Below are 14,836 nucleotides of genomic sequence, written 5' to 3' on the forward strand. Positions count from 1 at the left end.
GGTGCTTCCTCTATCCGACGGGGAGTAGAACTCTCTGTGAATCCATAAACGAAGCCAGTGTGGGAGTAGCTGTACCACACAGACGTGTATGTGTGTGTGTGTGTGTGTGTGTGTGTGTGTGTGTGTTTGTGTTTTAAGACCATCTGTCTGTTAAATGGAAAACTTTTAAAAATGCTCCACTCTGAGAATCTGTGAGGGACCTCTGCAAATGCCATTGGCTTAGGTGCCTCTTGACCTGCAGTGCCCATAGGTCTATGCAGAGACCACATCTGTGCCTGGTTTCTACAGATCTGCCTCCAGCCAAGTTTTTAGTAGCAGGCAAGGACCTCAGGGTCCCAGGCCACTCTGCTGTCTTTAGAGATCCAGGCCTGGATCTCAGAGCACCTCCTGGGGGATGGGGGTGGAGTTCCCACTGGTGAAGTCAGGCATCCTATTCCCACAAGTCCCTCTTCCTAATTTACAGAGTTGTCTGAGCACTTAACAGAGGTGTCCTGAGAGTGTATGCTTCCTACAAACTGTCTGGTTGGAAGTGCTGGGAAGGGAAGTTATACAAAGAATGGCCTACAAGCCAGGAAACTTGCTTTCAAATGGAAACATAGAGAAAGGCTGCAGCCAGCCTGGGGAGATTACCTAAGCATTCTTTTGCTTTTAACCGAGCCCGGGGCTGCCCTGGGTTTGTACAAGTCTTTGGAGATACAACAGAAGAGAAGCAAGGTTAGACTTACTATCCATAGCTGGGGAGGACATCGCAATCGGGAACTATTTCATTTATAGCATAATATATTCTTTTAAAAGAGGGAGAGACATCGTTCGAGGGGTGGATGAGGCTTGGGAAGGGTAGAGCCGAACGGTCGAAAAGGCCTGAGTTCTGTATCTGAAGTAAGTTGCACTCCTGGCCTCGCCATTCTCACCCCTGAGGGACTCGCATCCCACTCTTGGAGGGTGGCAGTGTCCCTCTAGTCTGGCTGCTTCCCTCGGGTCTGTGCTCTTTTCCCAGGCGGCCAGGCTAGGAGGGAACAGCTCTACTGCTCGGGTACATTAAGCGATCTACTCGCGTTCGCTCGGCTTCGTGCCACGGGGAGCAGGATCCTGGCTGCGTCTCCAAGCAGGCACCCGGGGCCGCTCCCCCGCGTGAGGCTCTCACCTGTCGGCCCGCCCCTCCCTGTCGCCCCAGGTGGCTCGGGGTGGGGAGGAGCCACGCCCCGCCCCGCGCTGTCCCAGTCAACGCCAGCCCGGGGCGGGTGCCGCTAGCCCAGGCTGGGAGCCGAGCGAGGCGCCGGGAGTCCGCGGGCCGCGACCGGGTAGGTGAGCCGGGCGAGCTCTGCGGGGCGGCCGCGTGCGTGCGGGGCTGCAGAGCCGGGGCTGGGAGGGGCGAGCGGCTGCGGCGGGCGCTGCGCTACAGCCGGCGGGACCCAAGCCGCGACTCTCCGAGCCGCAGGGAAGCGCAGGTGCCCACAGCTGGACGTGCCGGGCCGAGCTGGGAGGGTTTCCCGGGGACTCCGCGGCTGGAGGCCACCGCTGAGGCTGGGGAGCGACCGCACGGCCAAGTGCGAGCCAGCTTCCGCCAGTGCCTCTGCGGCGCTTCATTCCGGTAGGCGGGAACCGCCGCTCCCCCAGCGCAGCGTTTTACTTTGGCTGTTGAATCACTAACCAACACATTGGTTAGTTACCCAGGCTTCGGTGAAGCTGGGTCGGCGGGGCTGCCCTTACTCCAGGGGGGCATACATAGTAAGTCTGCACGGGTCTGTGCGCCCTGGGGTGTTGTGCGGTGAAAGGGTGCTGCCCACCTCCCGGTGACTGATGATCAGAGTGATGAAGCGGGAAGAGTAGTCCAGAGAGTGGTGTTTAAATTTCAGTTCACTTACTAGCGCTGTGACCTTGAGCAAGCTCTTTAACTTCTCCGAGCCTGTTTCCTCCAGGATAAAATAGCCGTTATGATCATCGGATGGCTTTAAATTATTTGGTGCTCATGAGGTACCTAGCATGCCTGAGGGTTTTTCTCCATGTTTATCCCTCAGGTATTCGACAGTTCATGTCTCCAGAGGTCCCTGCATCTTTCTGAATAGAAGACATGGGGTGGGGGTGGGGGGAGTGATCGCGTCTGTGCCTGGGAGGGGTGAGCACCATCCTGACTCTCTGATGGGGGCAGTGGCAGTTGTAGGGTCGGGCTGCTCTAGCAGCCAAGATGAAGAGGGTCAGTGCTCATGTTCCCCTTGAAGAAAGCTGCAATCACCCGGCTCCTGCCATGGTGAACTGTCGGAATTCGTTCCTTAGGGTTAGGGTTTGGTGACTTGAAAGTTGCCTCACGCCGCCCTGTAGGAATTGACTGGGTCCTCCAAAGGAAGTGGGAGGGCTGCAGCTTCTACTGTGGAAGGTGTCACCTCTATGAGCTCCCAGAACAGGTGCTGTCTTCCGAGGACACATTAGCTCCTTCTGCACCAGGCTGGCACGTTTGGTCAGTAGAGGTGACACCTTATCTTTGAAGGAAATGAGAGGAGCAAAGGAGAAGGAAAGAGGAGAGAGGGAGGGAGGGAGAGAGAGATGTGGAGAGATCTCGTCCATTTAGTCTATCCCTCAGCAGACCTCATCCGGGTGCACTGGACTGCAAGAAGTCCAAGCCATCCCAGCAGATGGGGAGTGGGAGGGTTTCCGTGGCAGAAGCAGGCCTGTATTACCCAGGTGCCACCAACACCGCGGAGGAGGAGCTCAGCTCCTGGGACAGATAAACGGTCTCAAGTGTAGGTGATTCGGAGGCCTGTTCTGAGGAAGTAGTTTCAATTCTGGGCAGCTGAAAATAGGACTGTGCGTTGCACCGTGTCTGCTTTTCCTTGAGGACACCTCCAAGGAGCTCTTCCCCAGAGTGTGAACAGCGCAGGTGCCAGCCCGTCAGGGCCGCGGGGTGTGTTGCCAGCTCTCTGTCACGGCTTCATTCATCCAGTCATTCCATGTTTCGTCAGTGCCCAACACACGCCAGGGTCTCTGCCAGGAGTGAGGGTGGAGTTGGAGGTTGTCTCGCTGGGGACTTGGTGGAGTCTTCCCAAGGAAGGCGTGTGTAGCTTAGCTCTAAATTGGAGATGAATAGGCTGCGGACGTCCTGTCTGGGTCACAGGGAGGGTGTCTGACAGGGCACACTTTAATGTACGTTACCTTAGTTGGGTCACGTTATTGTTTCTCACAGGATGACGGAGGGTGGGAGAGGGACAGCTCTAGGTTGCCTTCTAGAAATTTCTCTAAGTTTCACTGACTTCATGGGAACCAGAGATACCATTGCCTTCCTTGACATGATAGCATCCACAGCAGAGGGAAGGACCAGGCATGCTCCTCAGTCTTCTTTTAGGTAAGAAAATTAAATTTTCCTTACAATTCTTGTCGTTGGCCGTGTGCCTTTGTCCAGAATGGGCAGCCTACCTGTAGAGCAATCCTAGCAGCAGAACTGGGGGATGTACTGGCCTTTGCCAGATATTCTTCTGAGCTGAGGTGGGACTCATCTCCCCAGGGCTCTGCATCTAATACAATCCGAAATCTGCAAGCGAAGGCCAAGGCAAGGATGGGCACCCGGTCATAGCTCCTGTAAATTCAGATTCTAGTAGGGAAGTGGAGGGTGTTGCTAGGGGACAGGAAAGGAACTGAGTGTTGCATAGCAGGAAAGACACGGGCACCCTGTGTTGGACACCCTATAGTGTCACTAAGAGTCATGGTCCCGTTTGTCGGACATGAAACCAGGAAAAGGCGTTGCACCCTCTCTATGTGCCCCTTAGGATGAGTGACAGTTTTCTACGTATTGCTATCATTTAGTGAGCGATAATGGTTCATTCTCTTGGAGGAGTTCCAGGAGGGGCCATGAGTAGTTGAAATCTCACAGATGAATTTGGTCTTCCGCTACCGACCCACCCTAGCCCAGGGCCTCCTCAGTCCTCCTGAGAGCACTCCCTTGCTCAAAGCCATGGCTTGGTTTCAGCATTGTTACCTGCCTTCAAACTAACAGGCCAGGGCTTGGTGAACGTGCAGGTAGTGGTAGATTCTGGATTTAGAAAGCGGGCTTCCTGGTACTGAATTCGGTGTGCGACTTTAGTGACCGTGTTCAGCACTGCTTTGAAGTCATTTTCAGCGAGGTGCTAGGAGACTGATGTTCTCCGTTTCCACTGGACATGGTGGATATCAGTGGGCTTTGGTGTTTGGCTGCAGGGCCAGGCACGCAGCTTCCCACAATCCTCTCTCCTCAGGACCTAGTTAGTCCAGAAGCCAGAAGAATGAGTCCTCACTGATCCTGGAGAAAGCAGGTGGGGAGGGCTAGCTTATTCAGGCCTGTTTGTTAGGATCACTGTGCAGATGTGGAGGGGGCTGTGACAGTGATTCAAGCCTCAGGCAGAATTCACCCCACAAAGCACCTACTGTGCGCCACACACAGTTTAAAGTGCAGGGGATCCAGGATCCTTAAAAATGAGAAAGTCATTGTTCTCATGGTGCTTACATGCCCCAGAACAAGACGAACTTATGTTTTAGTGAACATGCTGGATGCTGAGCAGTGACGTAATAGAAGGGTGTCAGTCAGGTTAAGAGTATTACTGGAACACCTGGTCACAGGCCTGGCAGTCTTATTTCCTGCGGAGAATTGTGGCCTGAGAAGGTACGGTTTGGGGCAAAAAAGGACAAATGTTCACTAAGAAGTCGGTTAAACATCAAATTATTTAGAGCATTTTATTTTTCTTTAAATGTGTATATGTGTTTTTATGCATGTGTGTGTGTTTTTATGCATGTGTGTGTGCTTGTATGTATGTGTACATGTGTGTATGTGTGCATGTGTGTATGTGTGCATGTGTGTGTGCCTCAGGACAACCTCAGGAGCCACACTATGTTTGTGAAACACAGTTCATCTTGGTCTGAGACACAGCATGCTGGCCTGGGGCTTACTAGCTCAACTAAGCAGTAAGCCCCAGGGGTCTGCCTGCCTCTTCCTCCCCGACACTGGGTTACCAGTGCACACCACTGCACCTGGCTTTCAGTGTGGGTTCTGGGCATTGAACTCACATCCTCATGCTCGACACTTTCCTGACTGACTCATCCCCACAAACCTTAACTTTTTTCTTTTTTAAACCGAATTTCTTTCTTTCTTTGTTGTATCTCACCTGTTCCTATAGCGACTTGCCAAACAGCACCAGGTGATGAGAAATGAGTGAAGGAATGCGAACAAAGGGGAGTCAGGCCCATTCCTTTCATCATTTTGATGCAGAATTGTTTGGTTTGGGCAGTAGAGAAAGAGGAAGTATGCTTGTGTTACAGATATGCTCATTCATGCTCAGGACTCATTATTTGAATAGTGAGAAAATGAAAGTTGAAGCCTTAGACAATTATAACCTTTTCTCTATTTTAAAGAACTTTTCTTATTTGATAGGGATAGTCCTTTCCCTGGTTCAAAGTCTTTTTCTTTTTCTTTTTTTTTTTTTTTTTGGTTTTTGGTTTTTTAAGATAGGGTTTCTCTGTAACTTTGGAGCCTGCCCTGGAACTAGCTCTTGTAGACCAGGATGGCCTCCAACTCACAGAGATCTGCCTGCCTCTGCCTCCCGAGTGCTGGACTTAAAGGCGTGCACTACCACCGCCAGTGGGATCAAAGTCTTAATAATGTTCCTAATTTTCCTTATAAATTTCATGCATTCATGTTTTACATTTAGGTCTACAGTTAAACTGGAAATAAGTTTTGAATAAGGTGTGAAAATGGGTCAAAGACTTTTTGGGTATGTATTTATGTGCCCAATTATTTTAGTACAAGTTGTTAAAAATCAACATTTCCCAAATAAATTTCCTTGGGTGTTTAAAGGAAAGTCAGCCAGGGGCCAGCAAGATGGCTCAGTGTGTAAGGGTGCTTGCTGCCAAGCCAGACAGCCTGAACTTGGTTCCTGGGACCTTCATGGTGGAAGGAGAGAACTGATTTTAGTAAGCTGTCCTTAGATCATCAGTCAGACAGACAGACAGACAGCACACATAATAGAGATATGATAGATGATAGATAGATAGATATAGATGATAAAGGGAGATGACATGTGATGACTAAAATATATTTTATCTAGTTTTAAGTATTAAATACATTTCTGTGTGATTATTTCAGTTCTGGGCAGCTGGGACAAACAAGCACCTCCCTGCAACGTGTGTGTGTGTGTGTGTGTGTGTGTGTGTGTGTACAGTAATTTGTCTTTGGTTTCTATCATTGGATTTTTTTTGGTAGATTTTAGGGAAAAAATGGTTCAGCACATAGGGTTTTGCTGTGTTTATATCTTAATTATTTGATTTGGGGGTTTTGAGTCACTATAGAAATGTTTATTTTGTCATGAAGGAATGTATTTTGTCGAAAGCTTTTTCGGCATCTAATGAGATGATCATATGGTTTTTATTTTTCAGCTTGTTTATATGGTGGATTACGTTGACAGATTTTTGTATGTTGAACCATCCCTGCATCTTCATGGTGGATGACGGTTCTGTTGTGTTCTTGGATTCAATTTGCTGGTATTTTATTTAGTATTTTTGCATCAATGTTCATGAGTGAGATTGGTCTGTAATTCTTTTTCTTAGTAATGTCTTTGTGTGGTTTGGGTATCAGGGTAATTGTAGCCTCATAAAAAGAGTTTGGCAATGTTCCTTCTGTTTCTATTGTGTGGAATAATTTAAGGAGTATTGATATTAGTTCTTTTTTGAAAATCTTGTAGAATTCTGAGCTGAAACCATCTGGTCCTGGGCTTTTTTTGGTTGGGAGACTTTTGATGACTGTTTCTATTTCTTCAGCAGTTATAGCTCTGTTTAATTTGCTTATCTGGTCTTGGTTTAATTTTGGTATGTGATATTTATCCAGAAAACTGTCCATTTCCTTTAAGTTTTCCAATTTTGTGGTGTACAGGTTTTTGAAATATGACTTTATGATTCTCAGTATTTCCTCTGTGACTATTGTTATGTCCCCCTTTTCATTTCTCATTTTGTTAATTTGGATATTCTCTCTCTGCCTTTTGGTTAGTTTGGATAAAGGTTTGTCTATTTTGTTGATTTTTCTCGAAGAACCAACTCTTTGTCTCATTTATTATTTGTATTGTTTTCTTTGTTTCTATTTTGTTGATTTCAGCTCTCAATTTGATTTTTTTTTCCTGCCATCTAGCTCTCTTGGGTGAGTTTGCTTCTTTTTATTCTAAAGTTTTCAAATGTTCTGTTAACTCACTAGGTAGTACAGCCCCTTTGGATGTCAGTATGGCGATTTCTCAGGAAATTAGGAAACAACCTTCCTCAAAACCCAGTAATACCACTTTTGGGTATATATCCAAAGGATGCTCAATCATGCCACAAGGACATGTGCTCAGCTATGTTTATAGCAGCATTGTTTGTCATAGCCAGAACCTAGTAACAACCTAAATGTTCTTTGACCGAAGAATGGATAAGGCAAATGTGATACATTTATACAATGGAGTACTACACAGCAGAAAAAAATAATGACATCTTGAATTTTGCAGGCAAGTGGATGGAGCATTATTTTGAGTGAGTTAACCCAGACCCAGAAAGACAATTATCACATGTACTCACTCATAAGTAGCTTTTAAACATAAAACAAAGAAAACCAGCCCACAAATCACAATCTCAGAAAACCTAGACAACAATGAGGACCCTAAGAGAGACATATATAGATCTAATCTACATGAATAGTAGAAAAAGGCAAGATCTCCTGAGTAAATTGGGAGCATGGGGACCTTGGCGTTGAAGGGGAGGGGAGTGGAGAGAAAGGGAGAGGAGCAGAGAAAAAATGTAGAGCTCAATAAAAATCAACTAAAAAAGAAAGAAAGAAATGTTTATTTTGATATATTGAATTTGTGTTCAATGAACTTGCAAAAATTACTTCTTGTATATTGTAGCAGATTTGTGGCAGATTTATTCAGACTTTTTACAAAGAGAATCACATTCTCTGTGAATAAAAGTAGCTTTCTTTTCCAATCCAGATGTCTTTTATGTCTTTCTTGTTTCGCTGTTCTAAGAATTCTGCTACGTTTGGGTGTGGTTGAGAGCCAGCTCAGTAGCTTTCTTTCTTTCGTAGGGAGGAAATAGCCAGTTGTTCACTTTTGATCTTTCAAACTAAAACAGGCCTGGGTTGGACTTGCAGGCTATGCTGACTCTTGTTTTAGACATTCGCTTATTTCTGTTAGCAATTAAAAACAGATACATACTTCCCAGTTGGCAGGGTCTTTATTGTTGCAGTAGCTTAACAATGTCTCTTCGCTGCTCTTCTTGTTTGCAGGCCTTTGACAAGAAGTTTTCCTTCTCTGTTCCTTTGTATTTAGCATTTAATTTCTCTCTACTTGCATCTAAGATTTTCTTTTTATTTTGGCTTTCAGGGTTTTGCCTCTGGTTGGGGCGGGGGATGTTTAAGCCTGCCGTATGCAGGCACATGCTTGTTAGTTATTATGTAGCTCGACTTTCTTAAACTTCTTGAATTTGTGGTTTGTAGTTTTTATGCATTTTGGAAAATTCACAGCAACCTTTTTTTTTTTTCTAATTTGCTTTATTCTCCCCTGCCTTTCTGAAATTTCAATTATAGCTACAGTTTTTGGTATAGCTTTCTGTCTTGGGCACTGTGGTCTGTCTTCTTTGTTCATTGCTTGCTTTCTTGTTTTAGTTTGGGTGATTCGTATTCACTTGTTTTCAAAGTTTGTTGTTATTATTATTTCTTAACTTGGCTGTGTGAACTCTAAGAGAATCCTTGTTGAGAGCATTTTTCATTTGTTTCTGAGTTGGCCCTTAGAGTATTTATATTAGATTCTCTTTTATAGTTTCTTTTTGCCCTCTCTCTGTTAAAATAACTTATTTCCCCAAAACAGATACATAATTGTGTTGTCTACTCATTCCACTAGAGTCTTTCAGAAGCAAGTATGATTGTTTTTAATTCTTTCCCTGAGAGCTTCAGTGTCTGTATGTATGACATCTGTTTCCCTCTGTGATTTATGGTTTTCAGTGCAGGTTCTCCTTGCTGTTCCTATGCCCTGCAATTCTTTTGTTGTTGAGAACTAGATATTTTAGAAGGAGAAGGAGGTAAAGTTTTTTTCTGCCAGGGTAGGGACATGCCTTCCTATTGCTGCTTTTTGTTCCGTGTGAGGAGGACTTGTCAGTGTAGCCAAATAGGATCTGAGGCACTGCCATTCCGTGCACCAGGCTCCTCATTCCTCTTTGAATGCCTTGTGTTTAGGGCTAGGCTTTCCCAGTGGCTGTTCCGTTCACCTCAGGTTTCTTTTATGTTTGGGGCGTCAGGGTGGTCTGTCTCCATGTTCTCTCAGCTCATCCCTTGATATCCCCTTATGACTGTTTCTTGATGCTTGCAGGTGCATCTGCCCAAGTAAACAGATGCCCATTTCCTTATGCCCTAGAGGTCACATTTCTCCTTGGACTGAGCTAGTCTGTTCTCTGTCGGTTGTTCAGTGGATTTGAAAAGGCTATGAACTTGAAGTCTGTGCAAACTTTTTGGCAGAAGCATAGAGATGGCGCCCCTTTCTCCTCTGTACATCCAGAACCAGAAATCAAAAGCCCCGATTTTATGTGTTAAGCCCGTTCTTTTTATGATCTTCATGTAACATCTTGGCATTGTTTCTCTTCTCTCTGCACTCTATAAAAACTCTCTATGTCTTGCACATCTAAAAACATATGAGACCAGTGAGTCTTATTTGGGAAGCTTTGAGGGCTGGGCCCCAGTCTCAGATGATATTCTTTGTGATCTAGTCATAAGTACATTTTTTCCTATTCCTTGAGTGAATCTGGCATTCATCTAGGCTGAGAAATCCTGGTCTAAATAGCACATATACCTTCCCCCTTTACTGGGGTGGTATGTCGATATAAATGGCCAAATGAAACCTCAGGCTGTGTATATACACTCCCTGGGGTTGGTTTTCTCCTCTCATTGTGCCTCAGTGGTAGGAGTTGCCTGTGATCTAGGATGATGTTTTTCCAGAATGAGGAAGGAAACTTTAGAGTTCTCATCCAACTTTTCAATGCCTTTCAGGACAATCAGTGGCTTGGGTGGTACATGAAGTTTTTCAGGAACTGTACCATTCCCTGTCTTGCAAACTATTTTAAAGAAATCAATTATCTTGTGCCTACATACGCGCATGCGCGCACACACACACACACACACACACACGACAGGCATTTTATGAAACAGTACTTACTCTCATTATGTGCCCTGTACTCCTAAATTCATTTCATGCTGCACAAATACGTTGCTTCTTGCAGAATGAGAAATACCTACCCAGCCCATCTCTCACCCAAGAAGCTTTTGAACAATTCAGAACAGTCCCCTTGCTGCTTCAAAGCACTATTGGGTACATGATTCTTCCAGCAATGCTTTGAGCTTCCTCTCCATCCTGGCTATGGGATGGACCAGGCACTGTGGGAGGGGCTGAGTGAGAGGGCCAGTGACATGTCATAGCACAGCCTGTGTGAGAACTCATGATCATGCATGATGCGTGTCAACAGGTCATCAGTGGGTGAGTTCTCTCCGAGGTCACATATATAAGAGAGTGCATGCTCTTGGACAGGAGACCGCCCGTTGGGGTTTTGAAAGTACATGTGGGACATATGGAGAAGAGGGGACTTGCAACGGAGGGGATATGACAGAGGAGAAGGCTGCTTTAGCAGTCTCATCATCCTAGGACTTGGAGCCACAGGATCTGAGCGAAGCTGGAGGTTAAGTGGAAAGGGAAATCTGATTTAGACTGCTCCTCTAGACAAAGCCCTCAGGAGGCAATGGACTTGACTCCCCTCTCTCCTCCATCCCGCCATGTGTGTGCCGTTAGGTACCCTGACTCAGAGAAGTGTAGTTTCTTGGTTGCTTTAGAAGCTGTGACTCTTAAGGGTGATGCTCAGCTTGCTGGGGCGCCACTCCCAGGCTGGGTGCTGTAGCCCTTGAAGCTCTTGTGACTTTTATCCGGGCTTGGGGTGAGCCTACTTTTACTGGCTCTCTCCAGCCAGGGGACCCTTCCTTCAGTTTGTTCTCAGAGCGCAACAGATTTTGACTCCCAATGACCTGATGTCTCATCAGCGAGGTAGACTGATGTTTAAATTCACAGCGAAAGGCACCAATGCCACAGCACTGTGTAAAAACCAGATGTTTCTAGATGGATGTTGAAAACAATGGCATCATGCCAGACCTGTTTTACTGTGCTAGAAAACAGGGATGGGTGTACTGCACAGAAAAGGTCGTGTGTGTCGTTAGTTCCTTAGCAAGGTTGGGAGCCAGGTCTTCAGCAGCCACTGGAAGAATTAGAACAAGGCAAAGGTTATAACAGAGCCATTGCTGCGTCCACATAGGGTGGTTGTTTGTGTAACCTAGGAGCGGAAAGCTTAAATTCTTCCTGGAATCTGGTGCCAGATGACTAGCTGATAAAACAATGGAAAGCTATGGAATTCTTTGTGTTCATTTTCGCCTTGGCAGCCAGGAAGCTTGGAACTAAATGTAAAAATAATTACGGTGATAATTTTATTTCAAGTGATAGGTATAAACATTTTTGTCATTATGATTTTGCTTTTTTAAAAAACATTTTTTATTATTACGTGGTGATATATGTACATTATTAAAAGATGACATAACAATTTCTTTCTTTCTTTCTTTTTTTTTTTTTTCAAAACATGGTTCCTCTGTAGCTTTGGGAACCTGTCCTAGAACTAGCCCTTGTAGATCAGGCTGGCCTCGAACTTACAGATATCCATCTGCCTTTGCCTCCCAAGTGCTGGGATTAAAGGCGTGCACCACCACTGTTGAAATACAAAGCGGTGGGCTGTGTCCCGCCACCCGGCAAGCTTTACCCGAAATCATTACACGGAAACTGTATTCTTTTAAACACTGCCTGACCCATTAGTTTCAGTTTCTTATTGGCTAGCTTTTACATATTGATCTAACCCATTTCTATTAATCTGTGTAGCCCACGAGCTGGCTTACCAGGAATGATCTTAACCTGCATCTGTCTGGAGTGGGAGAACCATGGCGACTCTTGATTCAGCTTCTTTCTCCCAGCATTCTGTTCTGTTTACTCCTCCCACCTATGTTTTAACCTATGGGGGCCAAGCAGTTTATTTATTGCTTAACCAATGAAATCAACAGATTGATATATGACACTCCCACATCACACCACTGCCCAGCGACAGTAACAATTTCTGATCCCAGCTGCGTGCCCTCCCTTCGCACAGCCCTGTCTTTCATCTCCATCACAGGCACTGTCATTTACTCCAAGCATATATGTGTGTATGTCCACATATAGATCATAAAAGTGACATGCTACCTCTCATGCTGTATTAAAACTCATTTTTTAAGCTTAACACTTAACGAGAGCGTTTCCAGTGCTGTGAAGTCTTTGCTCCCGCATTGTCCTTGGCTGATGGTCCTTGTCATCATGAGGATGTATCAAGTTTCTCTCACAGCTGGAATTCAGCTTTCTGCTGCTGTAAACAGCTCCGCCAGGTACATTCTTATCATATACTCTGAGTGCACCCACCATTGTTCTCTTGGAACAAGTTGCTGAAAGTGTCATAATTGAGCAAAGAGCTAGAATGAACTAGAATGAACAAATTTGTATGTGGACTCATATTGTCTATTCTCTTGCCCCTGTATATAGTGAGGCTTACAACTCTGGATTATATGGTGAGTAGGTCTATGGTTAGCTTTTTGTAGAACTGTCACTGTGTCCCCCAAATGGCTGTCCCTCTTCCCTCCCCACCAGATGTGCACAGTGCCACAGGATCTCCTTACCATGACCACATTTGTTACTGTCCGTCTCAGCCATCAAAGTCATTGTCTCTCTTTGTGACTTTGACTAGTGCCGACAGCTAATGACGCTGAGGGTATTTTCATGTTCAAGTGCTGTATCTTCTTTAGATGAATATCGGGTAAATATGTTGCCATTTAAAAATTTGGGTTACTGGCATTTTCATAGTAGAATAGTGTGTATGCACACACACACACATGCACGCACCAACTCACACACTCATTCACTCCCTTGTTCTCCCCCTCCCCCCCCCCCCCTCTCCCCTTCCTGGTTGCCACATGGAGCAGCTTTGCTTTATCATGTGATCTTCAGAGTGATGCTCTCATTCACCTCAGATCTGAAGGCCACAGAGCTAGCCAACCATGGACTCTGAAACCTTGAGCCCACAGCCCCACCTTCCTTTAGCTTCTAATTCTAGGAATTTGGCACAGTGAAAAAAGCTGACTGACATATCCAGTTACTATGTATGTCTTCTTTACATCCGCTACAATTTTAAAAATTTTACTTATGTGTATGTGTGTGTGTGCATATGCATGCCTGTGTGTGCCAATGGGAATGCCAAGGCATATATATGGAGGTCAGAGGTCAACTTATTGAATTCTCTCCTTCCAACACGTGGGCTCCTGTGTTAAACTTTGTCATTAGACTTACTCATCCCTCTTGAAGGTTTTTCACCCCACTTTTATGATTTCTATTGTACAAGCTTTGAGGCTCTACTGTTAAATTCTGAGGCATCTTATATATTTATTTACTTAACCTGCTTATTTATTTAATGGTGCAGTCTGTGTGTAAAGGTGTCAGTTTTATTTGAGGCTGCTCTTTGTTAATACATAGAAATGCAGTTGATTTATTCTGAAACCTTTTAGGCCTCATGTTTTAATGAATTCATTAAGATTTTCTGGATATAGTATCATGCCATCTACAAATAGGAGTATTTTATCATCTTTCTCGTAGGTTTTCCTTCCTTCCTTCCTTCCTTCCTTCCATCCTTCCATTTTTCCTTTCCTTCTTCCCCCTTCTTCTTGTCCCACTTAATCTCTTCGCTAAGATGAACTAGATGAAGCACTTTGAGGTGCTCAGTGTGGGGGAGATACACTATGGAGGGGATACATTGTTGAGGAGATACATTGTTGCAGAGATACTTTGTGGAGGAGATACATTGTTGTGGAGATACTTTGTGGAGGAGATACATTGTTGCAGAGATACTTTGTGGAGAAGATACATTGTTGCGGAGATACTTTGTGGAGGAGATACATTGTTGTGGAGATGCTTTGTGGAGGAGATACATTGTTGCGGAGATACTTTGTGGAGAAGATACATTGTTGCGGAGATACTTTGTGGAGGAGATACATTGTTGTGGAGATACTTTGTGAGGGAGATACATAGGATGATCGACTTTGCTAGAAATCACATTGCCATATTAAGTAGAAGTGATGAGAGCAGACATCCTGTCCTGCATGTCTGACCCTGACTGTGAGACCAGTCTTACACGTGTTGGCATCCTGTAACTGTTTTTCTATGACAAGAATCCGAGTGAGTGAGCAGAAGTTACTGGGTCCAGACTAGGAATAAAAACTCCTCTGTCCTGTCCATCAGGAGGTTTAGTGTTGTGGCCAGAAGAAAAGAAGTATTGTGGTTGATGTGTCTGTGTGTCCACGTGATATCTGGATGCCAAGGAGTTTGATTGACATTATCTAACATGCCAGCATCTGTTATTTGCACATCAAGTGGGATACCCATTTTCCATCTTGCCCTTGCATATTTGGGGGTCCATTCTGGCAGGTACTACTCTGGGGTTACCAAGATGAATTAGATGCAGCACCACAAGGTGCTTGTGGAGACTTTGTGGGGGAGACACACAGATATTAGTTAAATGTTCTTTAATTCCCGTTGAAGTAACCTGCGGGAAAGAAACAGATATGGGGCTCACCCTTGGCATTGGCTGGGACATTTGCTGTCTGCGACACAAAATAAAGATGCTTAGAATGAGCATTCTTGAAAGTTCCTTTAGCCGGACCTCTGTCTTTCAGCAGAAGGACCGACCCTCTTACCTTACTCAACAG

At 45.2% G+C, this 14,836-nt stretch overlaps 1 protein-coding gene across 6 annotated transcripts in view; it reads left to right on the forward strand.

Moving 5' to 3' along the window:
* The first annotated feature begins 1,195 nt into the window (after positions 1–1,195).
* Positions 1,196–14,836, forward strand: part of Lypd6b (LY6/PLAUR domain containing 6B) — a 167,588-nt gene continuing 153,947 nt past the window's right edge. For 5 of the 6 annotated variants that reach the window (XM_041631574.1, XM_041631573.1, XM_041631572.1 and 2 more), the window contains exon 1: positions 1,196–1,301. The gene's annotated coding sequence lies outside the window, so the exon portion shown is untranslated. Of the gene's footprint in view, positions 1,302–1,456; positions 1,729–14,836 lie in introns of those variants that run through there. The other variant, XM_041631575.1, reaches the window with a different exon arrangement.

Source organism: Microtus oregoni, unplaced genomic scaffold, assembly GCF_018167655.1.
Source record: "Microtus oregoni isolate MIOR12 unplaced genomic scaffold, Mior012 000037F_ref0000500, whole genome shotgun sequence".
Lineage (NCBI taxonomy): Eukaryota > Metazoa > Chordata > Mammalia > Rodentia > Cricetidae > Microtus > Microtus oregoni.